Source organism: Pleurodeles waltl, chromosome 5 (assembly GCF_031143425.1).
Source record: "Pleurodeles waltl isolate 20211129_DDA chromosome 5, aPleWal1.hap1.20221129, whole genome shotgun sequence".
Taxonomy (NCBI): domain Eukaryota; kingdom Metazoa; phylum Chordata; class Amphibia; order Caudata; family Salamandridae; genus Pleurodeles; species Pleurodeles waltl.
This window is the reverse complement of record NC_090444.1, coordinates 1,351,241,674-1,351,267,168: the sequence shown is the minus strand read 5'-3', so window position 1 is coordinate 1,351,267,168 and position 25,495 is coordinate 1,351,241,674.

The window sequence follows — 25,495 nt, the reverse complement described above, 5'->3', positions numbered from 1 at the left end:
ATGATGCAAAGCCACCATACATCACCCTGCTTTGCTTGGTACATGTGCAGAAGCACAATGCAGTTCAAATCGCTGCCTTGCATTAATCTGCACACCACAAGCTACTGTCCTTCAAAACTTCAACTATATCTATACCATAATGTACGGAACTACACTATACACTACTCAACTTTATGCTATTCCTCTGTACGCCACTGTACGTGACTCCGGTATGCACTATTCCACTCTAAGCCACTCCACTGTACCATATTCCACTATATGCCACCCCACACTACAACACTCCACTCTGCTCTTTCACTGTATGGCACTCCAATGTGTCACGTAGGCTCTCATTATTCTAATGAGACTACTGGATTTTGAGCAGCAGGATCGTCCACAGTGTGCGCGACTAAGTCTGACCTACGGTTTTTGACACCTGTCGCTCCAAATCCGGGTTTTGCTCCGGCTAACTAGCAGTGCCTCATCTCTCCCGAAAGGTAGAGATGATTGGGCGGCCGAGCGCATGACATATCATACTTCACTAGGAAGTCGTGGTCACTCAGGTCGCATCCGGTTCTCTCATTCACAATTCGGTCTCATATATAAATGACAATGAAAGCAGTATAAGTTTTAAAGACTGGTTTAATAAAACAACTGGATTTTAGATAGCAAAGCGTGAGCTGCAATAACCAGAACGACACAATATAACAAGATTAAAATGGCGACGATAAGAGTGAAGCATAAGAATAATGCTATCATATTGCCACTAAAGTCGATGGACTATTTTCTATCTGAATCATAATTTGAGCATGGCATGTTAAGCTCTAATCCTGCCTTTCAGGTTTCCCTGGGAGGACATCAACCCTCATATCTGAGCAAAGGCCTGTAGTCTGCGTTAGCATCTGCAGTGAAGCATTCAGCATACAATTGTGGTTCCGTGGCTGGAATCTCCCTCGTAACGTGTAATGGGACTAGGAAGTGTTTTTATAATAACACAGCTAATGTTCTAGGGAAATGTCTCTACCTAAGGATGTGTATTTTCTACGAATGTTGGAGACTAAAGTTCTACCACGTTCACCGGCAATGTACCAAAGTGCAGCCTTGACTGAAGCACAAAGTGATCAAGAATGTGTTGTTTGAGAACACAGTGCTGGGCTAAGCAAAACAGTTAGATAGAAGAAATAAAAACAAGACCGTAAAACTGGTTATTGTAAAAATAACAATGTGAAGCTGAATAAAATATATCTAGGTCAAGGTGCACAGAGGCCTAGTGTATTAAACTAACGTGCATGGAGCTATAACTAAAATGGCTACACAACAAATGCACTCTACTCCATTGTTCGCCACTCCTCTGTACACTATCCCTCTATATGTGACTCCACTCTACAACACTCAACTTTACGATATTTCACTGTATGGCACTCCTATGCAAGCTACTTCTCTGTACACCACTCTACTGTATGCCACGCAACTCTATGCCATTCCGTTCTATGCCATTCCCTTGGACGACACTCCAATCTGCAACACTCCACTACATACTATTCCACTCCACCCAACTCCACTGTATGCCACTGTAGTATTTGTGACTCCCCTGTGAACAAATCCACTGTACACACTGCACTGGATGATATTCAGTCTATGTCACTACATTGTGCCTGACTCCACTGTACACTACTCTACTATACCCTATTCCACTGTACCCCACTCCACTGTATGCAACAGCATTCTACATTATTCCACTGTATGGCACTCCACTGTATGCCACTCTAATGTACTCCAAACCACTCCATAACACTGCATTCTACACTTTTCCATTGGACGCCACTCCTTTGTATGCTACTCCACTATATGGTATTCAAGTTTATAACAAAAATAAGCTATGTTTTCCTAACTATAACTTCTCTATAACCTTTGGGCTTTTCCTGTAAAATGTAAACTATATATATAAATATATATATATATATATATATAGGTGGTCATTCTAACCCTGGCGGTAAAAACCGCCAGGGCGAATGACCGCGGTAGCACCGCCAACAGGCTGGCGGTGCACCGCTGGGCATTCTGACCGCGGCGGTTCAGCCGCGGCCAGAAACGGAAAGTCGGCGGTGTACCGCCGACTTTCCGCTGCCCTTGAGAATCCTCCATGGCGGCGGAGCGCGCTCCGCCGCCATGGGGATTCTGACACCCCCTACTGCCATCCTGTTCCTGGCGGGTCTCCCGCCAGGAACAGGATGGCGGTAGGGGGTGCCGCGGGGCCCCTGGGGGCCCCTGCAGTACCCATGCCAATGGCATGGGCACTGCAGGGGCCCCCGTAAGAGGGCCCCACTATGTATTTCAGTGTCTGCTATGCAGACACTGAAATACGCGACGGGTGCCACTGCACCCGTCGCACCTTCCCACTCCGCCGGCTCCATTCGGAGCCGGCGTCCTCGTGGGAAGGCTGTTTCCCACTGGGCTGGCGGGCGGCCTTTTGGCGGTCGCCCGCCAGCCCAGTGGGAAACCCAGAATGACCGCTGCGGTCTTTCGACCGCGGTACGGTCTTGTGGCGGTTCCCGCTTGGCGGGCGGCTCCCGCCGCCCGCCAACATCAGAATCAGGCCTATAGTCTCAAAGGGGTCCACTCAAGGCACATATACACATGTATATTTCGATAATATATAATGTATAGATGTACACACATAAATTAAATGAAGAGGAAAAAGATGACAACAAGGTTAGTTTAAATCTATTTATAAATAATGATAAAAAGAAAATATTAAGAGGGTTATTCTAACTTTGGAGGAGTGTTAATCCGTCCCAAAAGTGACGGTAAAGTGACGGATATACCACCAGCCGTATTACGAGTTCCAGAGGATATAATGGACTCGTAATACGGCTGGTGGTAAATCTGTCACTTTTCCGTCACTTTTGGGACGAATTAACACCTCCTCCAAAGTTAGAATAACCCCCTAAGTCTAAACAAAATAAAATAAATAACTATTAAAAGTTACAAAAATACATCCAAATATTAAAATAACAGCACAGATTGGTTATTTCACACAGGAATTGAGCAATGGTCTATATAAGCTGCCTGTGATAGGATACTTGACAGCCAAAAGAAAAGTAAATTGTATTATGACTCTAAGAAAGGTACCAAAGTTGTAGAAGTCGAAGTGGGAGATTGAGTTTGTGTCAAGAATTCAGGATACACTGTAAAAGGTGAGAGTCAGTTTTAAGAACCAGAAGAAGGAATGACTAGTATCCAGAATCCCTTACAAGATGTGCCAGATTTTGAGGCTAACTCTATGGAACTGCACAATCGGATGCAGAGTTGACAAGTGAGGATAATGTTCAATATTTTTCCAAAATATCTAGGAATAGAGATGGGGTGTTAGTTGGTTAATCATCCAGTGTTTCAACTGATGTTGTGGAAATTGAAATATCTGATTCTGTAAATGTTGCTGTTGGCGATGATGTTGAAGAAAAGAGTTTGGAACCTGTCTGAATCGGTTCACATGTGTGTGTGTGTGAGGGCGATTGGAGCTGTAACAAGACAATAAGGAAACCGCCAAAGTGGTTGGAAGATTATGGCCCTCATTACAACCCTGGCAGTAAATGCCACCTACTGCCGTTCTGACAGACGCCAACATACCGTGACCACGGCAGTATTCCGCCACAAGTATTATGACTCACACTGAGAATTCCGCCATTATACAGACACCCACACAAGTCTGCCAGCCCAAAGGTCAGTGATAAACTGGGGATAGCAAAACCCACACCGTAACGCCAACAGGAATATGCCCACAGTATCATGACCCACCAATCCCCGGGGTGGTCTTTCAATTGCGGTAAATCATTACCAGTACACACAGCCGCACTCAAAATACACACACACTAACAAAACTACACCATATTAGACAATTCAAACTACACACACCTGACATACATACATACACCACACCCACACACCCAATCCAATATAAAACACACACCCACATTGCCCACAACCCCTTACAGCGAAAAAAAAAATAGCAAGCAGAGAGAGACAAGCCAGGAGCACCCACTCAATCAGAGGCACAGAACACCATCACCCATACACCATTCACGCACATCACAGCATACACCACAACACATCACCCCACATATCACCCCACACATCCTCACACATATCACTCACACCACATCCATGGCACCCCAAAGACACCCCAGGTTTTCTGAGGAGGAGCTAAGGGTCATGGTGGAGGAAATCGTCCGGGAAGAGCCACAGCTATTCGGAGCACAGGTGCAGCAGACGTCCATTGCAAGGAAGATGGAGCTATCCGGAGGATCGTGGACAGGGTCAGCACCATCGGACAGCACCCAAGAACCAGGGACGACATGAGGAAGAGGTGGAACGACCTATGGGGGAAGGTGAGTTTCGTGGTTGCAAGGCACCAGATAGCAGTACAGAGGACTGGCAGTGGGCCCCCACCTCCTCCCCCACAACTAACAACATGGGAGGAGCAAGTCTTGGCGATCATGCATCCTGAGGGCTTCGCAGGAGTAGCAGAAGGACTGGACTCGGGTAAGTCAAATCGTAACCTCTTTATCCCCCCCACCCTACCTGCATGCCATCAAAAACTCCTACGCCTACCCTCACCCCATCACTCCACCACCTCACATATACCCTACAATCACAACCCACCCATCCCAATACCAAGCCCTGCATGCAACACCAAAGCATGGACCCCCAACACAGACCTGCATGGACACCCATCACCACAGCATGCCCAGTAGAGAGACTCACCCAGCCCATAAAATCACCACTCACACAAGGCCAAGCTGACAGGGAAATCACAATCATACAGAGAAACACACCCATGCACAATATGGCCCACGCAGATACATTAACAATGCATTTGCATCCCAACAGGACCCATACTCAACGTCACCAAAGAGGAGGTGCCAGCTACATCCAGTTCCCCCCCTAAAGAGGCCCACAGTGATGACAGCAGCTCTGCACGCCTGGATCAGGATGACCAACCTGGCCCATCAGGGACCTCTGGACAGTCGGGTACCCAGCCACAGTCCCAACCCACCACAGAGCCTCCCCCCTCAGGAAACACCAGCACAGCACCCACCCAGCGGGCCAATGCACTGTCCCCAGGACACGTCAATCAGTAGTGTGTCCACCACTACCGGGACCCCAGGCAATCCCACAAATCCAGGACGATCAGCGACCTGGGGTCAGTGGCAGTAGGCACACGATTCAGGGGACAGAGGCACAGGACAGCAGGGAAGCTGGGAGGACTGCTGTGCGACAGGGGGAGGACAGGCCCAGGGAACCCACTCTCCACGAGGCACTCTCCAACATCCAGGGAGCATAGCACCATTCCCAGGAGACAATGGGCTAGATACTGGCCAAGTTGCAGGAGACCCAGTGGCTGATGGAGGGAAAGTACCTTGGGACCAGGGATGACCCAACAAAAATATACACCACCCTGGTCACCATTGCAGGGGTGCTGGCTGACATGGGCAAGACCATGAGGGAGGCAGTGGCAGGCCACCCGCACCCCACCCACTGCAGAAGAAGAACCACCCTGCAAATGGTCCCTGCGATCCAGACAGAAGCCAGAGAACTTTGCCCAGACCTCTGCCAGGAAATAGGACTCTCCTGATAGTCACCCTTCTGTCCCACTCTGTTATCCTGTCCACCTTAAACTGCCATTGCTCCCCTCCAAATGTCCCCTTGGACAGTGCACATGTAATACCAAGAGACTGGACTCTGCCCTGGACTTTCCTCCACCATCACCCCAGCCCCTTGCACATACCCCTATACTTATAAGCACCTCAATAAACACCCTTGAAACAACTACCAATCTGGAGTCAGTCTAATGATTCATAAAATTCATAAATGTATTAGTACAACATTATCAAACCATTGCAACACAGATGTACAGTAAAATATACTTCAGGATGACCTTTGGTGGGCAGCAGTACATATAACAGGAGCCAGAATGGGGAGATCTGAAAATAGAGATTCCAAAGGGAACAGTCAGTGGCCATAGACATAGGGAAAGAGGCTGCCTTGTACAATGTCCAACAGATAACTGAAATGTAAAGGGAAGTTACAGTGTCTAACCCGTGTGTTACTGGAAGTACTGCTGTATTATATTTGTTTTATTGTCCACATCTTCTTCCTCTGCCTCCTCTTCCTCACTGTCCACAGGCTCCACCGCTGCCACAAGACCATGTCCAGGCACATCCTCCTGCAGAAAAGGCTCCTGGCGTCTCAAGGCCAGGTTGTGCAACATGCAACATGCAATGATGATCTGGCACACCTTCTTGGGTGAGTAGTACAGGGAGCCACCAGTCAGATGGAGGCAGCGGAACCTGGCCTTCAGGAGTCCGAAGGTCCTTTCAATGATCCTCCTTGTACGCCCATGTGCCTCATTGTAACGTTCATCTGCCCTTGTCCTGGCATTCCTCATTGGGGTCAGTAGCCATGAGAGGTTGGGGGTAACCAGAGTCACCTGCAAATATTGAGGGACAACTGTTAGACACACACTAACCCTTAGGGGTAATCCCGTACCCAGACACCAACATATACTGGGTGGGGACCTTTGGCTCACCCATTAGCCACACCCAGTGCTTCTGGAGTTGGCCCATCACATATGGGATGCTGCTATTCCTCAAGATAAAGTCATCATGCACAGAGTCAGGATATTTGGCATTCACATGGAAGATGTACTGGTCCGCCAAACACACCATCTGCACATTCATCGAGTGATAGCTTTTTCTATTCCTCTAAACCTGTTCATTTCCCTAGTGGGGGGGGACAAATGGCACATGTCTACCATCAATGGCACCAATGATGTTGGGGATATGTCCCAGGGCATAAAAGTCGGCCTTCACTGTGGCCAAATCCTCCACCTCGGGGAACACGATGTAGCTGCGCATGTGTTTCAGCAGGGCAGACAACACTTTGGTCAACACGTTAGAAAACATTGGCTGAGACATCCCTGATGCAATGGCCACTGTTGTTTAGAAGGAACCACTTGCCAGGCAATGGAGCACTGACCGGACCTACACTAGACGGGGGATTCCTGTGGGCTGGAGGATAGCTGACATCAGGTCTGGCTCCAATTGGGCACACAGTTCTTGGATTGTGGAACGATCAAGTCTGTATGTTAGGATAATGTGTCTGTCCTCCATAATCACAAGGTCCACAAGGGGTCTGTACACCGGAGGATGCCACCATCTCATATTCTGCCTCAGCGGTTGAAGCCTATGGAAGAGAACGGTGAGCAGACGGTCATATTCCCACATCTATTGCACTAATGTTGATTTATTTACTTTACAGAAACAGTATGTGAACTCGAGAGTCAGTTGATGTGCCAATGTCTGCTGTGATGCAGTTAGGTGCCATGCCCTGAGCCCCCTGAAATGGCGGCTGCCTGACCTGTGAGGAGGGACAAGTGGAAATGAGGTAATTGCGCTGGCGTTGTGCGCCGTCGCGGTACGCAGATTCTGAAAACTGACTTTGCGTGCGTTAGGATGTACCTGGGTGGGAGATGTGGGCTGTGGGTGCCCCTAGGCCAGGGCGATCATGGCAGGGTAGGTCCTTTGTTGGGCTGTCTCTGGAGCACTCCTACCCCAATAGTGTAAGTGGCCATCTACTACTGGGCATGGTCCTGTGGGTTTCTGGTGTGCAGATGCTGGTGTTAGGCATTGTACTCCATGGGCTGGTGACTGTCTCTTTAAATGGTTGGGCATGGCCTAGTGCATAGGGCTGCTCCCTGTGTGTTGTGTACTCCAACGGTAGTAGTGTTGCTGGCATTGACCAAGTGTATCCTCTGTCTCTTCTCCCCCTTTTTGTTTTGTCACCCTATCCTTGTGTGCATTAGCAGGGCAGCCCTTGTCCCTGTGTCTAGCCTCCCCCTCCAACTTTGTCTACTCAGACCCAATCCCCTCAACCCCAGCCCATCCCAAACACACCTTCAGACCAGCATTCACCCAAATCACCACACAAAAGTGGCTCAGGCAAACATAAGCACCACCCTTCATCTCACAGGCACTTATACAATCATCATACCCATGTAAACACACCAACATCCACTGCCGCCACTGTGTCCCCTCTTCCTCCTCCTCATCGTCCACCTCCCTCCCAGTAATGTCTACACTCACACCTGCATGCACTACATCATAAGCCACTACCTCCATCACCAGCACTCCCATCACAACACGCCCCACACAAGCAGTCACCACCCCCACAACCATGCACACGTCCCCTGTGTCCTCTCCCAGTGTGTCTGTGACCCCTCCTCCCAAAGTACACAAACGCAAGCACCCACCCACCCAACAGCCATTCATCTCACAACAGCATCCAGCCCATGCTCCTTCTCCCAAACTCAGCAGACAGACACCTCCTACAACCACTCCCTCTTCCTTCACTCCCAAACCCTCTCCACCTTCCCGTCCCAGTGTGTCTAAAAAACTTTTCCTGGCAAACATTGACATGTTCTCTACCCCTTCGGTCCGTCCTTCCCCTAGGGCCAGGGTGTCCAGATCCCAGGCCAGCACCTCAGCCACCAAGTCGGCGTCCGCCTTGGTACCTGCAACTCCCAGAGGATCAAAAGGGCACCCGTCAGGCCAGGCAGTGTGCTACCGACCCCTGTAAAGGACCAAACCATTCCACCACATGCCAACGTGAAGAAGGGGCCAGCATGCAGCAATGCCAAGGAGAACGACCCACCCAGCAAGGCCTCCTCCAAAACTCCAGCTGCCAGAGCCAAAGTCCAAGCTGCATCTGCCAAGGTGAGGAAGGGGCAGAAAAGCCAAGGCAAGGCACTTCATGCCTTGGAGGCTCCAGGTGAGGGCCTGGTGCCCACCATCAGAACTGACAGCCGAGCCACCTGTACCGCAGCCAGCACTGGCACAAGCACCGCCGCATGCACTGCCAGCTGCAAGAACCACCACCTTGCACCACCACCTGCCCCGCCGCTGCCACCACTACTGTCAGCAGCAGCATCGCCAGTGGGCAGCTGCCCGAGGCTGCAGGAGATGGGCTGGTGCCTCCCTCCACTACTGGCAGCACCAGCACCTACACCACGGCCAGCACCACCAGCATCCCCGCTGCAAGCAGTGCCGCAAGCACCGCCACCTGCACACTGGGCACAAGGCCCCCTCCAGTAATAGTGAAGAAATGCATCCACTCACCCTATCCTTGACAGGATGAGGCAGACTGGGCACAAAGCCCCCTCCAGAACCAGTGGAGAAAGGCCTCCACTCACCATATCCTTGGCAGGATGAAGCAGACTAGGCACAAGGCCCCCTCCAGAACCAGTGGAAAAATGCATCCACTCACCCTATCCTTGGCAGGATGAAGCACACTGGGCACGAGGCCCCCTCCAGAACCAGTTGAGAAATGCATCCACTCACCCTATCCTTGGCAGGATGAAGCACACTGGGCACACAGCCCCCTCCAGAACCACTGGAGAATCCATCCACTTGAGAGACTTGAGAGACTGTGGCTTTGCACTCCCCAGGACCAAGCAGTGGGCAAACCACCCACTAGAGAGACTGTGGCCTTGCACTCCCCAGGACCAAGCAGTGGGCAACCCACCCACTTGAGAGACTTGAGAGACTGTGGCTTTGCACTCCCCAGGACCAAGCAGTGGGCAAACCACCCACTTGAGAGACTTGAGAGACTGTGGCTTTGCACTCCCCAGGACCAAGCAGTGGGCAAACCACCCACTAGAGAGACTGTGGCCTTGCACTCCCCAGAACCAAACAGTGGACATGGAGCCCCCACGAGGAGCAGTGGCGTTATTCCATCTTCCGGCTGAGGTGCCCTACCCTTCCCCGTCCCCGTCCCCCTGAGGTGCCTGTGTGTTTTCGACCTGATGCCATGATTTTTGGCCCAGTGGGCCACTGACATTTGCAAAGGACAATATGGCCTTCTGTACATATTGTAATTATTTGTATATACTGTTTTTCTATTTGTTACATATATATCTGCATATTTCAAAAATATCACTTATTTCACTCAATTCCTTTTGTCCTTGAGTTCTTCCAGGGGGTAACGGGGTGTAGATGTACTGTTGTTGCATGTGTTTGTGTGTATGGTGTTGTGGGTGAGGGTGGGGTAGGGTTGTTACGCTTGTGTGTCACTCTCTTTTTTCTCCCCCTCCCCTGTGTGCTAGGTGCAGTACTCACCGTGGTCATCGCCCCCGCCTTTGATATTTCTTGCGTATGAGGAAGTAGACCATCATGGGCAGGACCTGTAACTTGGGCTCCATGGTGTCCTGGTTCTTCGATGAGTGTCGATACGTGAGTGGTTTCTCTTCCAAAGACTGTTTCTGCCGTGCTTTTGATGCGTTGGTACCGCCCCGGAAAAGCTTGCGGATTGGCTGGTTATAATGGGTTGGGCGGTACATTGTCTTCCACCTGGCTGTTGGCAGTTACCGCTGCGGTGTTTGTTGCTACCGCCGTGGCGGTCGGTGTGTTAAAGTGGCTGTCTGTGTTGCCGGTTTCCGCCGTGGTCATGATCCCATTTTTTTTAACGCCGGCCTGTTGGCGGTATTACCGCCACTTTAACACTGACCGCCAGAGTTGTAATGAGGGCCAATGTTCTTGAGAGTTCTTACTATGTAGAAATGTGTTGTCTTTACATTCATTTTTATTCATTATTATATCTTCTTTTAGATTTATTTAGGTACATTAAGATTTATGTATGACTGCATTTGTGTATGCTGTTTTCTTGTTACTAATCTTTTGGTTGTTAAATAAATAGGGGGATCTGTTGTGGGATTTAAGTATTACAGTAGAAATGTTGGTATGTTATAACAGGTTCATGTCGTGGGGAGGTTCTATGTGAGGTAGGGAGCTTGGCAGTTGAAGGTAAGAGTAGATGAAGTAAGATGTGTACTGCTTTGCTGTTGTGTTTCCTCTTCAGGTCTGTCAAGTATATCCTTCTTCTAAGCTAGCATCAACTCCATTCTGTGCTCACAACAAAAAGGTTTGTAGCTCCCTTGTTATATGACAAAGTATGAGAAATGGCTATTTTTAGAAACCGAATTTCTGCTTGGAAGAGGTATGCAACCTGTCCAAACAGGAACCACAATCCTAGTCACAGTAAGTCACAACCATACCCTAGGTTAGCCTGTTCTCACCCTCAGGAAGCTTGGCAAGGAACAGTCAAGTTTACCTTAAGAAGCAATCAGTGCCTCAAACAGTAAAACAGTGAAAACACCACTCAAAAATAATCCACACCAGATGAGAAAATAGAGCTTAATTAAATGAACAAAATGCCACAAATCCAATAAATAGAGCTTGAAGTATGATTTTTGAAAGATTAAAATGCAGCATAGTGCTTAAAGGTATAAAATACCAACCAAGGATATCTGGTCACGCTAGACCGAATTAAATCTAAAGGTTCAGGCGGACTGCGATGGAGCACATGTTAGATACAGTCCCAGATAAGTCCAGCTGAATTTTACCTTCCCAAGAAATTGGCCAAGAGTCCAGTTTCCGGGGAGGAAGTTCGCCAGGAGCAAGGAGAGTGTTGCCGGTAGTGGGTGTCATGGATGGGGGGCTGGAGCCTCGAGGTTGCAAGCGGTGATATTTGCTGTGCAAGGAGACAAATTTGTGGTGGCTCATGCTGATTTTTGCAGGATAGCAGAGTGGTTTTGGAGTGAACTGGTCTAAAAGCTTACTTTCAGGAGCCAAGAAACCACACCCAAGGGCCCAGGACCGGAAAAGCACCCCTTGGGGTCGGGAGCTTATTAAGGATGGGTCCAGGAGTTGAGGGGAGTCTTTTATGTCCCTGAGGCTCAGATCAGGAGGCCAGCAGACTAGGGGGGTTATTCTAACTTTGGAGGAGGTGTTAATCCGTCCCAAAAGTGACGGAAAAGTGACGGATTTACCACCAGCCGTATTACGAGTCCATTATATCCTATGGAACTCGTAATACGGCTGGTGGTATATCCGTCACTTTACCGTCACTTTTGGGACGGATTAACACTCCTCCAAAGTTAGAATAACCCCCCAGCTCTTGGGGTCACTCTGGGGTCCAGGACTCAAGATGAAGTGCAGGTCCAGTTCTCCTTCCACAGGCAAGAGGGCAGTAGGCCGCAGGTCAGCACAGCAGGTCAGAATTTCCTTGTAGAGCAGCAGTCCAGTAGAGTAGCAGTCCTTGTAGTAGCACAGTAGTCCTTCTTTCTGGCAGAGTATCCACAGGTCCAGATGTATACTTAGTTGGTGGTGTCAGAGGTTCAGTACTTTTACCCAGTTCTTTCTTTGAAGTGGAGGAGACTTAAAAGAAAGGGTTTCAAAGTGCACAGAGGTCCTCCCTTCCTGCCCTGTCTCCAGAATCACTACAGGGGGTATACAGCCCTTTGCGTCTGGACAGAACATTGCCTATTCATGTGTAAGCATCAACCCCTCCTTTCCTGCCCTGAATGGCCCATAAGGCTCTGGGTGGCCTACCACTCACACCTAAGTTCCTTTTGTGTGTGGCAGTCTAGATGTAATGCACAAGCCCAACTGTCATGCCACCCCAGACGTGTATTGGAGACAGGCAGTTGGCACCAAATGGCGTAAGAAAGAAAATCCCAACTTTGATGGCTGTGTCATCAATGATGTCATAAATGATGTCACAGAACATGTCATGACTGATGTCATATGTGAGGTCATTAACAGTGCATGGCAGGGGAATAACTGCTTAATTTCTGTGTATTTTTAGTTCAAACCTTTAACGGTGTCAGTGAGAAATTCACCTAGCTAGAAAGTTACTTTAACTTTTGTTTTTTCAGTGAATTTCAATTTTTTTTTAATGAAAACACCTAACCATAATGTTACTTACTTTAACATTTAGGCCCTCATTACAACCCTGGCGGTTGGAGATAAAGCAGCGGTAATATCACCAACAGGTTGGCGGACAAAAAAATGGGATCACGACCACGGCTGAAACCGCCATCATAGACAGCCACTTTAACACTCTGACCGCCAGGGCAGTAGCAGCAAACACCGCTGCGGTCACCGTCAACAGACAGGCGGCAGACAATGTACCGCCCACTGTATTATGAGAGGCCAATCCAATAGCTTTTCTGGGGCGGTACCAACAACCTCAAAAGCATGCAGAAACAGTACATTGAAGGGGAACCACTCACCTTTCGACACTCAACAAAGAACCAGGACGCCATTGAGCCCGAACTGCAGGTCCTCCCCATGCTGGTGTATCTACTAATACACCAGGAATTTGAAACAAGGTGACGACGACGGTGAGTAATGCATCTAGCACACAGGGGAAGAGGGAGGAAAAAGAGAGCGACACACACACGCAACACCCCCACCCTCACCTACAACACCATACACACTAACACATCCAACATTTCAAATGCACCCCGTAACCCCCTGGAAGAATGCAAGGACAAAAGGAATTGAGTCAAATCTGTGATATTTTGAAAATGCATATAAAATGAACGATTGAAAACAACAGTTTCTACAAATATGTACAATATGACAGAGGGCCGTACACTGTCCATTGCAAATGTCCGTGGGCCACTGGCCCAAAAAATCATGGGCGAAGCCCACACTTGACTTCTGCCTCAAAACGGAGAGAACACTGAAGAGGCATCAGGTCGAAAAAACACAGGCACGTCAGGGGGAAGGGGAGGGGGGGCACCTCAGCCAGAAGATGGTACTACGCCACTGCTCCTTGAGGGGGAAACATGCCCACATCGATTTCCTGGGGAGTGCAAAGCCACAGTCTCTCAAGTGGGTGGTTTGCCCACTGCTTTGTCTTGGGGAGTGCAAAGCCACAGTCTCTCAAGTCTCTCAAGTGGGTGGTTTGCCCACTGATCGTTCCTGGGGAGTGCAAAGCCACAGTCTCAAGTCTCTCAAGTGGGTGGGTTGCCCACTGCTTGGTCCTGGGGAGTGCAAAGCCACAGTCTCTCAAGTCTGTCAAGTGGGGGGTTTGCCCACTGCTTTGTCCTGGGGAGTGCAAAGTAACAGTCTCTCAAGTGGCTGACATGTTCCACTGGTTCTGGAGGGGGCCTTGTGCCCAGTCTGCTTCATCCTGCCATGGGTTGGGTGAGTAGATGCATTTCTCCACTGGTTCTGGAGGGGGCAGTGTGCCCAGTCTGCTTCATCCTGCCAAGGATTGGGTGAGTGGATGCATTTCTGCACTGGTTCTGAAGGGGGCCTTGTGCCCATTCTGCTTCATCCTGCCAAGTATAGTGAGAATGGATGCATGTCTCCACTGGTTCTGGAGGGGGCCTTGTGCCCAGTATGCTTCATCCTGCCAAGGATTGGGTGAGTGGATGCATTTCTCCACTGGTTCTGGAGGGGGCCTTGTGCCCAGTCTGCTTCATCCTGCCAAGGATTGGGTGAGTGGATGCATTTCTCCACTGGTTCTGGAGGGGGCATTGTGCCCAGTGATGCTGCACTTGGGGTGTGGCAATTCAAGTTCCCTCACCTGGGTGTCTGAGGCACGAGATGTGCAGGGAACAGGTAGCATGATACTCCAAGGAGGCAGAGCCACATTCCATCCTGCGACGACTTAGGCTGCAAACTGCTGGTAGTGACAGTGCTGGTGCCTCAAGTGGTGTGTGCAGGGTCCAGGACGTCTCCTGCAGCCTCGGACGGCTGCCCACTGGGGATGCTGGTGATGTCCGATGTAGTGACACCGGCTGGGCATGTGGCGGTGCAGGTGCCAGTGCCTGTGGCGGTGTCTGCGGTGGAGATGCTGCCCGTGCTGCTTGTGGTGCAGGTGCTAGCAGTGGTGGAGGAAGACACCAGGCCATCTCCAGCAGCCTCAGACGGCTGCCCACTGGGGATGATGCAGGTGACTGTCGTTGTGGCAGCTGTCGTGCAGGGGGCGGTGCAGATGGCGGGGCAGGTGGTGGTGCAGGTGACAGTCGTTGCGGCAGTGCTTACCGTGGTACAGGTTGCTGGCCTGTCAGGACAAATGGTGGTCACCAGTCCCTCACCTGGAGGCTCCGAGCGCTGAAGTGACTTGCCCTTGCTTTTGTGTCCCTTCCCCACCTTGGTAGACGCTGTTGGGACCTTGGCACTGTCCTCATTTGTTTTGGATGAGGCCTTGCTGGGTGGGTGGTGCGTCTTGTCTGTGCTGCATGACAGCCCCTTCTTAACCATGGCAAGTGGCGGAATCAAGTGGTCTTTAGCATCGGTAGGTGGCACACTGCCAGCCCTGATGGGTGCCCCCGTCGATCCTTTCGGATTTGCAGGGACCACAGCGGATGCCAACTTGGTGGCTGAGGTGCTGGCCTGGGATCTAGACATCCTGGCCCTAGGGGAAGGACGCAGGGGAAAGGTGTAGGGAAGTGGTCAACGTTAGCCAGGAAAAGATTTTTTGGCACACTGGGATGGGAAGATGGAGGGGGTGTGGGAGTGGAGGAAGAGGTAGTGGTTGTAGGAGGTGTACGTCTGCTGAGTTTGGGTGAAGGTGCATGGACTGGAAGCTGTTGTGAGGTGGATGGCTGTTGAGTGGGTGTGTGCCTGTGTTTGTGTACTTTGGGAGGAGGGCTCACAGACATACTGGAGAGGACATAGGGGACGTGTGCATGGTTGTGTGGGGGGATTGCTCGTGAGGGGTGTGTTGTGATGGGCGTGCTGGTGGTGGAGGCAGTGGCTGATTATGTAGTGCATGCAGGTGTGAGTGGAGACGCTACTGGGAGGGAGGTGGGCGAAGAGGAGGAAGGGGGACCCAGTGGAGGAAGTGGATGTTGGTATGTGTGCATGGGTATGGTGCTTGTGTGAGTGCCTGTGTGATGATGTGTGGTGCTTATGTTTTCCTGAGCCACTTTTGTGTGTTGATGTGTGTGCATGCTGGTCTGAAGGTGTGCTTGGGATAGGGTGAGGTAGAGGGGATTGGGTCTGGGTTGTTGAAGTTGGAGGGGGGAGGCTGGACACAGGGTCAATGGCTGCCATCAGTGCTGAGGCCAGTGCCTGAAATGCTCTCTGTTGGGCCGCCACACCAGAATGAATGCCCTCTAGGTATGCATTTGTTTGTTGCAAATGCCTCTCGACACCCTGGATGGCATTCAGAATAGTTGACTGCCCAACAGTGAGGGATCTCAGGAGGTCAATGGCCTCCTCACTGAGGGCAGCAGGGCTGACTGGGGCAGGGCCTGAGGTGCCTGTGGAGAAGGAGATGCCCACCCTCCTGGGTGAGCGGGCACGGGAAAAACGCTGAGGGGCTGCTGGGAGGGCGGTGCTGGTAGTGGGGGTGGCAGCTGTACCTGTTGTTGGTGTGGGCACAGAGGTGTCCGCCACCACCAGGGAGCTTCCATCAGAGGAGAAGTCGCTATCACTGGTATCCTCTCCTGTCCCCGTCGTGGAGTTCCCCTCGCCCTCCGTCCCACTGGTGCCTTCACCCTCAGTGGATTTGCCCTCATGGGCCATGTGGGATGCAGCTCCCTCCGTCATCGGTGCCTCTGCTCCTCCGCCAGATGATGCTAATACACATAAGGACAGGGTGACAAAACAAGAAAGGGGGGAAAGACAGAGGATACACATGGTCAATGCCAGCAACACCACTGCCGTTGGCGTACACAACACACAGGGAGCTGCCCTGTGCACCAGGCCATGCGAAACCACTCACTAAGGTAGTCACCAGCCCATGGGGTACAATGCCTAATGCCAACATCTGCACATATGGCACCCACAGAACCCTGCCCAGTAGTAGTTGGCCACTTGTACCATTGGGGTAGGGGTGCTTCAGAGCTTGCACACAAGGGACCTACCCTGCCATGATCGTTCTGGCCTAAGGGCACCCACAGCCCACATCCCCCACCCAGCTAGTTCCTAAAGCGTGCAAAGTCAGCTTTCTGAAACTGTACTCATCCCCTTGTGGCTGCTGCGATGCCCTCAAGCACCCATACAACTCTGGATAGGCCACCGCCAGGATGCGGAACATCAGGGGGACATGGTGCGACGGGCACCCCTTCCACGTTGAGAGGCCAGCGCCAGCTGGGCCTCTGTCGTCTTCTTGGTCCAGCAGCACAGGTCCTCCCATCTCTTGCAGCAGTGGGTGCTCTGCCTGTGATAGACCCCCGGGGTCCGCATCTCCTTGACGATGGCATGCCAAATACCCTTTTTCTGGTGGGCGCTGACCTAGAGGGAAAATACAGCAGAAAATGTAATTACTCACCCATCCAGACCATCATACTCATTGCCCACCAGTTCCCACCCATGCCGTGACACATACACAGTGACCACCTCTCATGCAGCATTCAGGCCAGGACCCCTTAGCAAACCCCCAACATGTGGCTTACATCCACACCACTCCAAAGAGGCATTGCCCACACATCATGCTCACAGTGTACCCACCTGTTTGTCTGGAGGACCGTAAAGTAATGGGTACTGGGGGAGGACCCCATCCACCAGTTTCTCCAACTCCTCCGCAGTGAAGGCAGGAGCCCTTTCCCCAGACACTCTAGCCATTGTCGCTTCCAGACTCAGGTCACAGAAGCACTTGCAGTGTAGGTCCTCTCCTGTTGATGGTCAGGTAGCAAGTAAGTGAATAGGTGGGAAATCGTGGTGACGTCCGCGGCGGTGCATACCGTCACCGCCGGCGTACATCGCCATTGGCTCCTGGGACCCAAAGGGCCCAATGATAATCAATGCGGAGTTGCACGGCGGTCATCAACCTCCTACCACGACGCAGCACAACACCAGCGCTTTTTCCTCATTTCCCCTTGTCCCTCTTCACAGTTCAGGCAGCTGCCATTTTCAGGGGGGCACATGGCATGGCACCTAACTGTGTCACAGCACATATTGGCACATCTACTGACTCTCAAATTCAAACACTCCTTCTGTGACATTAATTTAAACACAGTTGTGCTATTTATGTGGTAAATTACCTTCTGCTCACCGTTCTCCTCCATAGGCTACAACCGCTGAGGCAGATGATGAGATGGCGGCATCCTCTGGTGTACAGACCCCTGGTGGGCCTGTAGACAATGGAGGACAGACACATTATCATCACATACAGACTTGATCGTGCCACAATCCAAGAACTATGTGCCCAATTGGAGCCAGACCTGATGTCAGCAATCCGCCAGCCCACAGGAATACGCCTTCTAGTGCAGGTCCTGTCAGTGCTCCATTTCCAGGCAAGTGGCTCCATTCAAGCAACAGTGACCATGGCATCAGGGATGTCTCAGCCAATGTTCTCCAACGTGTTGACCAGAGTGTTGTCTGCCCTGCTGAAACACATGCGCAGCTACATCGTGTTCCCCCAGGTGGAGGATTTGGCCAAAGTGAAGGCTGACTTCTATGCCCTAGGACATATCCCCAACATCATTTGTGCCATTGATGGTACACATGTGGCATTTGTCCCCCCGCAGAAATGAACAGGTGTACAGGAATAGAAAAAGCTATCATTCGATGAATGTACAAATGGTGTGTTTGGTGGACCAGTACATCGCCCATGTGAATGCCTCATCTGTGGACCTATCCTCCTTGACAGCGTTCCGCTGAGGACCGCTGATAAAACCTGTCAGTCCTATACCCTGACAAGTGATTCCTATGGAGCCTGTTCTCGCACTTGGGGATGGGCGACCTTTTTTGACATAGCCAGTTTTCATAAAAGTAAGTGACTGTCTTTTTTCAATTCCCACAGTAGGGTGATTTTTAGTAAAGACATTTTTGGAGAAGTGTTTATTTTCTTTATTAGTCCTGATGGAGCATCGATGGATCCGGCTTGACCACTAGACGCGAAACATGTTGACCCGCGATTAGAGGCATCACAATTAGATTTAGTCCTCTCGTGTCTTTGTTCTGCCGTTGAGAGTAATTGAGCATTACTATTCAGTACTTACTCCCACATTTTGTTTTAATCTTGCTCTCCTTCTCATTAAGACTGATTAAATTTATGATGTGTTTTCGAGATGGATAACCAATTTTATTTAAATTTCTCTCCGATTTTGCTTAGGTGTCTAGAATAAAGTACCTTGTCTAAATGACTGATTATTAAGACACTATAGGACCAATACGGTTAAGAGACCCCTCTTGGGAACCCGTCAGGCATTGCAGCACCTGCCTGACGAGGAGCGCTCCCGATGATGAAGCCAGTCATCCATTGTGATGCATGAGGGTTCGTGATCCTGTAGGAATTGGTCCTCTAGATTTGTTTTCTGATTTGGGAACAGTGTACCCTTTTTTCTAGGATTATTGAGAGGATCTTCGTCCTCCTGAAGGCCAGGTTCTGGTGCCTCCATCTGACTAGTGGATCCCTGTACTACTCACCCAGCAAGGTGTGGCAGATTATCGTGGCATGCTTTATGTTGCACAACCTGGCCTTGAGACACCAGGTGCCTTTTCTGCTGGAGGATGAGCCTAGTGATGGATTTTTGGCAGCGGTGGAGCCTGTGGACAGTGAGGAAGAGGAGGCAGATGAAGAAGATGTGGACAACAGAACAAACATTATACAGCAGTACTTTCAGTGGAACACAGGTAAGAGACTGTAACTCCTCTTCACATTTCAGTATACCTTTGGACATTGTACGTGGCAGCCTCTTACCCTCTGTCTATGGCCACTGACTGTTCCCCTTGGACTCCCTTTTTTCAGATCTGTGTACCCCATTCTAGCTCCTGCTATGTGTACTGCTGCCCACCAACTGTCATACATTGGTATAATATCCGACTGTCCAGTGGTCCCTGATGGGCCAGGTTGGTCATCCTGATCCAGGCGTGAAGAGCTGCTGTCAGCACTGTGGGCCTCTTCAGGGGGGGAGTGGATGTAGCTGGTACCTCCTCTCCGATGACATTGAGTATGGGTCCTGTTGGGGTGCAAATGCATTGTTAATGTATCTGCGTGGGCCATCTTGTGCATGGGTGTGTTTCTCTGTATGATTGTGATTTCCCTGTCAGCTTGGCCTTGTTTGAGTGGTGATTTTGTGGGCTGGGTGAGTCTCTCTACTGGGCATGCTGTGGTGATGGGTGTCCATGCAGGGCTGTGATGGGTGTCCATGCATTAGTGTTGCATGCAGGGCTTGGTATTGGGATGTGTGGGTTTTGATGGTGGGGTATATGTGAGGTGATGGAGTGATGGGAGTGAGGGTACAGGTGGGGGTATGTGATGGTATGCAGGTAGGGTGGGGGACACAATGGTAAAGATTTGCCTTGTTAGAATCCAGTCCTCCTGCTACTCCTGCGAGGCCCTAAGGATGCATTATCGCCACGACTTGCTCCTCCCATGTTGTTAGTTGTGGGGGAGGAGGTGGGGGTCCACCGCCAGTCTTCTGTACAGCAATCTGGTGTCTTGCAAACACGGAATGCACCTTCCCCCATAGGTCATTCCACCTCTTCCTGATGTCATCCCTGGTTCTTGAATGCTGTCCCACGGCATTGACCATGTCGACGATTCTCCGCCATAGCTCCATCTTCCTTGCAATGGACGTCTGCTGCACCTGTGATCTGAATAGCTGTGGCTCTACCCGGATGATTTCCTCCACCAAGACCCTTAGCTCCTCCTCAGAAAACCTGTTTTTTTTTTGGGGTGCCATGGATGTGGTGTGAGTGATATGTGTGAGGTGATGTGTGGGGTGATGTATTGGGTTGTATACTGTGATATGCATGGATGGTTTATGAGTGATGGTGTTCTGTGCCTCTGATTGAGTGTGTGCTCTTTGCTTGTCTCTCTGTGCTTGGTCTCTTTTTTTTAGTTGGAAGGGGTTGTGGGTAGTGTGGGTGTGTGTTTTATAGAGATGTGAGTGTGTGGGTGTGGTGTGCGTATGCGTGTCAGGTGTGTGTATTTTGAATTGTCCAATGTGGTGGTGTTTTGTAAGTGTGTGTGTATTTTCAGCACAGTAGTGTGTACCACCAATGGTTTACTGTGGTTGAAAGACCGCTACTTTGATTCGTGGGTCGTGATACTGTGGGCGTATTCCTGTTGGCGTGACGGTGTGGGTTTTGCTATTGCCAGTTTGTCACTGACCTTTGGCTTGCCGGACTTGTGTGGGTGTCTGTATTGTGGCAGTATTCTCTGTGTGGGTCATAATACCCGTGGTGGATTACCGCCGCGGGCACAGTATGTTGGCAGCCGTCGGCACGGCGGTAAGCGGGATTTACCGCCAGGGTTGTAATGAGGGCCTCAGTTTTTTCAGTGCATTTTCTTTTTAAAGTAAATTCATTATTTTTGTGGGTTTATGTGTAACAGAATGATTCTATAATATATGTTGTATCAGACATTATTTTCTGAAAATAATGTTTTTTTTTATTATTGCATAACAGGATATGGTTCACAGTTTGACACTGTGATATCGAGACATGTTACCAGCAATCTTTTTTGAGGTTCCTTTACAATTGCAAGAACCTTACTAGAAGCTTGCGGGACACTTGAAAGATCATGAAGGTCTACATTTCATTGTAATCTGTTGCATAAAGTTCAGTGGACCCGCCCAAAAATGGGCCTTGATTTTAATGTTGCAGCGACCTATTTTGGAGGGTGTCCTGGGGTGCCTGATCTATAATTATATTTTGCAGTTGGTTAGTTGCAGTGGCCAATGAGATGGTTGGGGAGGGAAAAGGATAGTATAGGTTTTTGCCAGATGAACCCGGTGGTAGGGGGCTATTGCAGTGGTTATTGACACCTGGATGCCAACCAAAGGATTTGAGTAAATTACAGTGCATAGCCAAAGTGGTGTGGAATAGGTATATCTAGCCCAAACGGAATCTGTTCCCATATGCACCACAGCTTCCTCTCTGGGACATGTCTGGTACAAGGCTGTTACTGGATTATATGACCTGACGCCATTGCAAGATGCAGGTATACTCTAGATGGGTGACCTGTTTGAAGACAGTATTCTGCAGTCATTCTAAAATCTCCATGACACCCATGGACTCAGAGTGGGCTCCTTCCTCACTTATCGTGCCCTTACACTGGATTTTAGAGACCCTGGTAGGCAGGTGGCAACGAACCCAAACTACACGAGAGGTTACAATGCTTCCTTACACACGGGGGGATGCAAGGCATTATCCTTCCTCTACACTGGGTTCTTAGTGGCTGGCGCAGATCATACACTAGAAAGTAAACCTCGACGGGAGTAAGACCTGGGCACCACCCGAATTGCCAAACAATGGGCAATGTCACGGGAACACATAAAACATGTATCATGGTACGCTCACCTTAACTTCATGCTGTTTTATCATCTTCATCAAACATACCTCACTCTGCATCCACTTCACACAATGTTCCGAAGTACACCATCAAAGTGCCATGCAGATGCTACATTTCTACATATTGTTTGGAAATGCCCACCACTCGTGCGGGTCTGATTTCAGGTGCTTGAACATATCTCCACAGTAGTTGACATACAGCTGTCTCCTGATCCTTTGCCTATTGGGAATCACCAAACATTTGAAATGCACCAAATTCCACCTGAGACTGGTAGACCGCAATCTGGTCCTGTTCAAAAGATTAAAAGCCATGTAATGGTCAACTGCACAGCTGCCCACGGTACTTACTTTGCTTCAAGTAACACACAAATGGGCGGTGGCTGAAGCAGACGCCATGATGTACTGCCAGCTCCAGCAGGGAGACAAGGGCACAGCCACTCTCTAGGATATAACCATCCTCAACATGTTTGATTTATTGCAACCCCCCCCTTAATCCAATTCATTAAAACTGTTGGGTCAGTTGATGACCTCACAAACCTGACCTTGGTAGACTTGCTTTTAGTATAGGGGATCACCAGATTTGGATATCTCCAACAGAGACCCCTCGCAACTTCTCCTTCTGACCCTTCCCCGTCCGTTGCTCCTTGGGGATCATGGATATTGCATTCTCTGCTTTCCCACCTTGCCGGCCCCCTCCACACTCCAGAGAAGAGGACGTCCAGCTGGAAGTTATTGTAGGTGTCAACACTGTTTTGTTATTTGCGCTCTGTTGGTTGTTATTCAACAGACTATGAAAAAACCTTACTCAATATCTGTACTGTTAATTGCTTTTCTTGCAATGCTATAAGTTACTATCCACTGAGCCTTGTATTTCACTCTCATATTTCAAATAACATCAGCACAATTACAGTTGCTATTTCTTGTATCCCATGGAGATCGAACTCAGGGGTGTACACTTCACTGTACAATGAATCTTGTATGGTTCTATTTTGAAAACTACAATAAAGATATATTTTTAAAAAATGAGCGGTTTGCTGGGCTAAAGTTGCCATCTTCCCAGCATTCAGGAACATGCACAGCTGAATAAAAGCCAATTTTGTACCACAGTTTAAGCAAAATTCTGAGTTCAGCAAGGGGTTATATGTGTAGATCCATCAAGGTTTTCTCAAAGAAACTATCTGTTGAAACAAAGAAATTTTGAACATGAGTAGGAAAAAACAGCCATTTGTGACAATATTTTCATCTGTAACATTTTGTCACAATGGCCTATTTATAAAAGCAATGTACCATTGCGTCTGCTAGACCCCTCTGGTTGTGGGGTTATATAGGGTTTGGAGGGTCTTCAAGAACCCAAGGTATCCTGAGCCAACAACTTAGCTGCACCCTACAATGGATTTTACAGACCAATTCACATGGTGAAATATGTAGAATGAAAATTGGGTATCAAAACAACATTGTGCACAAGCTATGGAGTTTGGAAGAAGTGGTTATTTGTACATCTACAAATTTGTGGGTATCCATACTAGCACATTATTTAGGAGTAGTTTTTCAATACGCCTTATTTCTTATACACTGGCATACATTTCAAAGGCAGAAATGCAATAAAATCCAATTGTTAATAACAAATATTCTACTAATCTGTGCTCCTACATGTCATCTGATATAAATGGTACCTCACTTGTGTGGGTAGGCCTAGTGCCCGTGACAGAAAACAGGTCAAAACACAACATGGATGCTTCATATTTTTCCACTGAAAACTGACCATTTTTTCAGAATGTGGGTAGCTGTATATCTTGAGCCTAGCTCAGCCGGCACCTAGGGATACCTATCAAACCTTTACACTTTTAAAAAGTAGAAACAGAGGGGTATCCACGGTGGTGGTGACTTGCATGTCTTCACCATGTTTTTTTTACCAAGAATTCCTTGCAAACCTCAAACTTTGATTTAAAAAACACATTTTCTTCACATTTCTGTGACGGAAAGTTCTGGAGTCTGTGGGAAGCCACAAACTTCCTTCCACTCAGCATTCCCCAAGTCTCAAGATAAAAATGGTGTCTCATTTGTGTGGGTAGGCTTGGTGTCTTGAACAGACAATGTCCCAAAAAGCAACATACCCACAGCACATTTTTCGATTAAAAACTCACCTTTTTTTGGCAAAGTGGATGGCTGTGGATTTTGTGTCCTAGCTCACTAGTCACCTAGGAAAACCAAGCAAACATGCACATTTTGGAAGACTAGACACCTCTGGGAATCCAGGATGTGGTGACCTGTGTGGCTCTCCCCAGGTTTTTGTACCCAGAATCCCTTGCAAACCTCAAACATTGACAAAAAAACTGATTTTTCCTCAGATGTCTGTGATGGAAAGTTCTGGAATCTGTGGGGAGCCACAAACCTCTTTCTACCCAGCATTCCCCCAATCTCTCAATAAAAATGGTACCTCACTCGTGTGTGTAGGCCCATTCGTCAATGCTCTGCAAACATCAAACTTTGCCTGAAACAAAGCATTTTCCTTCCAGTTTTGTGATGGAAGCTTCTGGAATCCATAAGAATCTACAAAATTCTTACCACTCAGCAATATCCCACTTGTGCTTATAAATATGCTGCCCCACTTGTTTGGCTGGGTATAGTGTATGCAACACAAATAGCTCAAACCAAGGTCAATGGGAGTCCTCTGGCAAGGGCTCCCATTGACCTTGGTTTGAGCCATTCCTTTAGAGGGAATTGGGCCCAACCACACAAGTGAGGCAGCATTTATATCAGCACACATGAGGAAATGCAGGTTAGTAGAAATTTTGTGGATTCCTGTTTCAATCAAGGGATCTAAGGCATACCACCCTGTACACCCCTGGTCATTTAGTTTTCACAAATGTCTGTGGTTTGTCAGTTTGCATGGGTGATGCCACAGCATGGTACCAAATGCAGCATCCACCCCTATTGCTTGTCCATGAATGTAGTATGTTAGGGCCTTTTGAGTTGTTGTCTATTGGCCCACCACACAAGTGGAGTACCATTCTTATCAGGAGATGTGTGGGAACTGAGGGTGGTAGGAAATCTGTGGCTCTCCACAGATCCAGAGCTTTCCATTACAGAAAAGCGAGCAAAAAGTTTGACGTTTACATGGGCTTCGGGGTAACATCACCTGGTGAAAGCCACACCAGTCATGCGGCCCTGGACTTCCCTGGTTGTCTAGTTTTCAAACATGTGCAGGTTTGACTAGACACAGTATTAATTCACTTTGCAACATAACCATATTACTTATATATAGCATATATTTGTCATGGCTTGTGCAAAACTTAATTGTTGAGGGACCTGCTGTGCCATTACCAGTTTAAAGGTAATTTCTTGAAACCAAAATTGTACCTTTGTTGTCAAAAAGCACACATTAACAAAGTAACCCCTGCAACCTTTGTGTG